General features: G+C 37.6%; 1 protein-coding gene across 8 annotated transcripts in view; it reads left to right on the top strand.

Moving 5' to 3' along the window:
• Positions 1-2389: 2389 nt before the first annotated feature.
• Positions 2390-6000, top strand: part of LOC133518142 (uncharacterized) — a 48685-nt gene continuing 45074 nt past the window's right edge. The window contains exons 1-2 of one of the 8 annotated variants that reach the window (XM_061851730.1): positions 2390-2499; positions 3086-3440. The gene's annotated coding sequence lies outside the window, so the exon portion shown is untranslated. Of the gene's footprint in view, positions 2571-2900; positions 3441-6000 lie in introns of those variants that run through there. The other 7 variants (XM_061851726.1, XM_061851727.1, XM_061851728.1 and 4 more) reach the window with 7 other exon arrangements.

Genomic DNA, 6000 nt, shown 5'->3' with positions numbered 1-6000 from the left:
GGAGGCCTTTGCCCAGCAGTGAGACACAATAGGCTCGTTATAATAATATAATATAATATAATGACTGCAATTTTCTGCCGCCAGAGAGCAGCACTATCACATATTCAAAACCATAGAGTAAGTTATACATACTATGCCTTAAACAGTTCTTTGAGAAGTTTTCACTATAACATTGATGCATCTAGGCGGTTTATTTACAGATGCCTACCGCGAAACTCGAAAATGGATATCTCAAGACATGGATATATATAATAAACAAATACTTAAATACATAGAAAACATCCATGACTCAGGAATAAGTATCTGTGCTCATCACACAAATAAATGCCCTTACAGGGATTCGATCCCAGGACCAACGGCTTCATAGGCAGGGTCACTTTCCACTCGCCCAGACCGGTCGTCACAAATACAAACAATATAAATAATTTATTGAAAAAGTATTGTAGAGTGGTTGCTTAATGAGTAAGGTAAAAATTTTAAGAGAGGTATGGGCATTGTGAATGTCATCTCGCTTTGTGTGGTAGGGCACAGCCAGTGGTTGTCATTCCAGATCTAGAGCAGAGCCCAACTGGGGCAGTACCTCCACCTTACAGAAAACAGCAGCCAAATAACACTAGATCCTACTCATAGTGTTGTGTTGCTGCGGGTGAGTAAGGTTCCCAGCGCTCAACGAGGGGGGGGCGGGTTTAGGGTCGGCTACGGAGACTGCTTACCATCAGGCGGGCCGTATGCTTGTTTGCCACCGACGTCGTATAAAAAAAAGGATTTTTAGAAGAGGAAAGTGATTTACAAATGCTTGAACTATTAGGATTTCCTTGTTTCAGGCAGAAAGGACAATATTAACTTTTTTTTTTTATTCACTTACTTATAAATTATAAATAGTACACAATAAAAGACTTATCACCTTAACAAAATAGCTTATTTTAATTATTAAATATCAAAGTACAGTAGGTAATCATTTTAAGGGTAAGTATACGACTTTCTAGCTTATTATCGCTCATTCCGAAGTTGACCCCTATCTTCAAAAAATATTTTTTTATACGGATGCTGTGATATTATTTCAAATTTTTTTACACAAAAATTTAAACTATTTGCGGTTGTATTACAGCTAAAGTTTTTTTTGGCTTCTAGACCCTAAGTTTTCACATAAACTGCGTCGTGGTATAATGTTCGCGATTGATTCCATGACGCCTCCCCAAACGGCATATTGTGGGAAACGCCGGTGTGGGTCTAGTGGGTAGGCTCCTCCCCCTCTTTCTCAATGGAAAAAGCCGGGAGGGGAGAGTCCCAGATACCCACCAAAATGGGCCCACCTCAGGCCAGGGGGACGATGCGTAACAGCATTCCCACACCGAAAAAAAAGGTGTAGGCATAATGTTTGTTGCAGTGTGCGTGACCGCTAAAGACGGCGCTCCCGGGACTTCGACGTCCGATATCGGATCGGACAATTTAAAAAACGATCTCATACATTAAATAACGGCATTTTTCTTATATGGAGTGAGGTTAGGTACCGACGACAGAACGGCTTCCGCTTTGAGCGAAAAAACAAGCCGTTTAAAAAGCAATTTAAATTCATATACGTACCTAATAGCTCTTTATGTTGCTTGAATCATGTAGGACCATAGATGGTAGGATCGTAATGATCGTATAGATGTGCTATACGCATGCGCCCGAGAGGGATAGAACCTCGTCTTTGAGAAAGTTACTTAATTTAAGCTCAAGAATGCACCCTTGAAATTAACGAAGAAAAAAACACGGGGATAGGTATATATTGGCAAAAAGTAAATGCAGATAAGTGTTAGGTCCCGGACTTCTGATCTAGGTAAAAACCTGTGCTCTGTGTTCCGTCAGTGTCCTCTCCCAGACAATAGAAACTACATATATAGAAAACAGGAAATGCTGGTTTAGTTAATACGAACAGTAGGTACATTAAGTCCCGGTAAATGCTTGACATCAGTTTCTAGACTTCAACCCAAACCAAAGATCCTAGGAAATGTGGAATTTTATTTTCACCACACCGGTAACAAAGGCGCTTGATTGTTCAAAAACTAACGAGAAAGTTGCATTTTATCCACATGTGGGGTAAAGTAATCAGATGAAAACGTGGAGTTGTTTCCTTATGTTAGCTGGTAGAATTGCCTTTTAAATGATGATTTTGAATGATATTTTTTTTATTACGTTCATTTGGATTTGATTTGTTTTGATTTTTATGGTATTTCATAGTATTTTCCCCGCGTTAGTGTGGTGAAAATTTTTGTGTATCACTAGGAGGCTTTGGAATCTTTCGCTTGCTCGGGTATCAATAATAGCACGAGCGGTTAAACAACAACTTTGCCCCCTTATAAAACGAATAACTATTAACATTCAGAATCTCGCGTTTGCGACACATACGTGCCAGTATTTGTTGGCGCCGCGCGCGCGTGGACGTATCGCGTCGTCGTGAGTCACGCAGCATAAACAACTACTTATACACTTGTAAAGTGGCGGGAACTGTGACAGGTGTTATTCACTGAACGGTGTTACTTTGTTTTTTTTTGCGTTTAATCGCATTTTGCGAGGTGTAGGTCGTGGTGTGTTGAAAGTTTTTTCTATGGGACCGGCCGCTATTATGGGACCAAACTTGTCGATTGGATATAATGGCCATTTGTTTCGCGATTTTGGCGTTTATCATGTAGTTAAAATTATTTAATACCTCCTTCATATACGTATAGAGCTTAACGTTGAAAACTGTATTTAATTAGCCGAGATAAAATTCAGATTTAATTATTTGAAAATTAAATAACTTTTTTCTGTTACGCAAAGTGGATAGTCAGCGGCTTTATTGTTGCTTAATTTTCGTGAAACTCTTACAAGATATTATGATATAATATTGGTACCTAGTTATTATCCTCAGTGCATCTCACTTGCGTTTATTTTTTGATGCAAGACGTGAGCCCGATGCAAAGGTTTAGAAGACTACCCAAATCGGTATAAAGCCTGCACTAATATCATACATCAATATCAAATAAATAACTCTCTTAATCTGAATACCGCACAAGATTGCGTGCTAATTAGTAATATTTATAACTTACATATAAATGACAAGAAACATCAAGAATTACGTGGAACATAAACAGCAAAAGTGAAGGAAAAATGATATTTTTATTGCAGTTCTCGTGGGAACTGACAGCGAGATAATTAACAATCTTTGTGACCCTGAGTTGAATGATAACTAGTCACGATATAAATATATAAACAAATAATAATAGTGAAGTGTGGAAACGGTGTTGTGTAACTAAAGAAATACATTGACGTGTTATTCAACGATATTTTGTGAAATTAAGTGAACTGGACAATTGTGTGGAACAAAATATGTACATGGAATACCAGTGTTCAATGCATAAAACAGTGAAGTGTAGTACTATTTGAGATAAACGGATTTTGCAGCAAATTCTCCCGCGGTAAGTTCAATCTAAATACGAAACATTTCACACCACATCGAAACAGTTCCTTCTTCACCACGATATCGGCCTGTCAGTTATTCGCGATTAACAGCTTTTGCGAATAACTGATAGGCTGATATCGTTCGGCGAACTGGTAACCAGTGAGTCCCTTAACTTTAGATGGCTGGCAGTCCTCAACTGTGCGTATCTCAAGAAACTTCCTGCCTCGCACAGCTAAACTGTGGAGTGATCTGTTGCCTGCGGCATTTTCGATACGATTTGTATACATATAGTTATTTCGTACGCCAAAAGGCACATCATAGTTGTTCCTTACTGAGTTACCACCTATTATTTATGTACCTGTGATGAACGAATAAAGAATTGAATTGAATTGACCCTCAAACCTTCAAGGAAAGAGCGTACTCCCGTTTTAATTTCAGCAACGCACTTACAACAATTCTGGTGTTGGACGACGTCCATGCGCATTGGTAATCGCTTACTATCTACTGATTCATCTGATCGTTTGCCTCCTATATAAAAAAAGAAAAGCGTCATTATATTAGCCATTAAACATAAACATAGGTTATCAAAACAAAACAATTATAATGTTTATAAAAACTATTGTAGATAAATAGATACGAGAAGGTACTTACAATTGAAATGATAAACATGAAGCATCAAGGCGTAGGTACATATTATTAAACATACATACATATGTATTTTAGATTATTATACATAGAACAATTATGTATGTGCTAGAAAAAGTGGCGTTTTTGTCGATTAATACGCACTAGGAAGGCGCCAGAGAGGCGTTTTCTGATTTTAATAGCAGGATAGTAATTTAATATATTTTTTTACGGAACCAGAAACGCCGTATATGACAATGACAGGTTATATGCGTAAATTTAAATTAGTAACAAAATGAATAATAGCAAGTCCAATGATTAATAAGAAAAACTAAAACTCACACTCAACATCAAAAATGCGACCAAAAATGAAATGCAAGTGTGTGCGTAAATTGTCTATACTCTATGTGAGATCAAAAATAGTGATGGCATGTTACATATTAATAATCTATCGGTGTTTGACTGCTTTAGCGACTACTTTTTCAAATTTGTTTTTTTATTTATAAAAAAAATGTTATACGAGTATTATAACTATTATTAGACCCTATGAGCGCCTATAGGACCTTTAATTTTCTTTTTTTTTTATTTGAATTTCGCATCTTTTTCTACTGACAAGTTGGGTTAGGTATCGTTTATTCGCTGTGTACAAGTATACGCTGTCTTGTGTTTCCTTGTGTTAACGGCAAAGCCGTGGAAAAGTGACTAAAATGTTAGTACTGTGTTGGAAAGTAAAGATTAAATTTATCGCTAAACATGTCTATAATGATATGTGAATTAGTCTTTCTTGATTATAATTTATAGTAGTGGTCCGACACGCACGCGTACCCGTAAAAAAAAGTTTCAGTTCTGGCCGAAACTGAATCCAAGTTTAAAAACCGAATCTACGCCTCGGATTCAGTTATTGATCGCGGCAAAAATCCGGTTTCAATCCGGTACTAAATTATATACACCCAAAGTACACAACACTCTAGATCCTCGTACAACATTGAAGAAGACATTGATTGTTATATTTATGCTAATATTTACATACATAACGCGTCTGAATAACTCAAGCAGCGCAAACAGGCAGCCATTGATTCTGGCTGTATGTTTGAGCCGTTTGTCGTGGAAACCCTGCCGTGGGGACCTGGCGCCAACAGTATTTTGCAAAGAACTCGCAAAGCGCCTCGTGGAGGCAACGGGTGACAGAAGGGCTGGCTCTTATCTCGCGTGACGCATTTTCATTGCCGTCCAGCGCGGCAATGCCGCCTGCCTTCTAGGTACCTTACCACAAGGCATATATATTTTATACATTTTTTTTTAAGCCTTTTTCATTTGCAAACCTTCTTACCGTTAAATGTGTATAAAATATATATGCCTTGTGGTAAGGTAATATATATATATTACCCTGATAGCCAATGAAAATATGTTATGTAAGAAAAAAACAAAATAATATGAATATATACATATCTAAAAAGGTGAGCTCTGAAGATGGTAACCCAGCCTTATATTTAATTGTCTGTGATAGCAATCATAAATCAATATTTAGAATGTAGCGTCTAGATAATAAACGGTCAATTGATCAATTTAGAAGCTACTAAATGAGATGCGCAGACGAGCATTTGCGCAGTGAACTGTTAATTTTGTAGCTATTGTATAACGGTTTTGAATTCGATATGAACATTTTAAGGCCGTGTCAGACGTTTCTTCAGACAGTTCAGACGGAATTCATTGGTAAAGACGTAAAAAGGCCAGTCGAGACACGTGCGCCCATATATGAGCCTTTTTACTTAAAGGTGTACAGTGTTCACTACATTTATATATTTGAATTTCCTTGGATTTCACGGCCCTATATCTCCCGGTCTTTTGATAGGCTTGAGTAGGGATATAGATCCAACACGTAGAGTCCCCTTGGAGAGTTTTAATGTCATGTAGAACGCCTGCTGGAACCCATTCACAGGCGCAACAACAGA

Source organism: Cydia pomonella, chromosome 5 (assembly GCF_033807575.1).
Source record: "Cydia pomonella isolate Wapato2018A chromosome 5, ilCydPomo1, whole genome shotgun sequence".
Lineage (NCBI taxonomy): Eukaryota > Metazoa > Arthropoda > Insecta > Lepidoptera > Tortricidae > Cydia > Cydia pomonella.
Note: the sequence above shows the minus strand (reverse complement) of the source record. Positions and strands in the feature narration are given on the sequence as shown.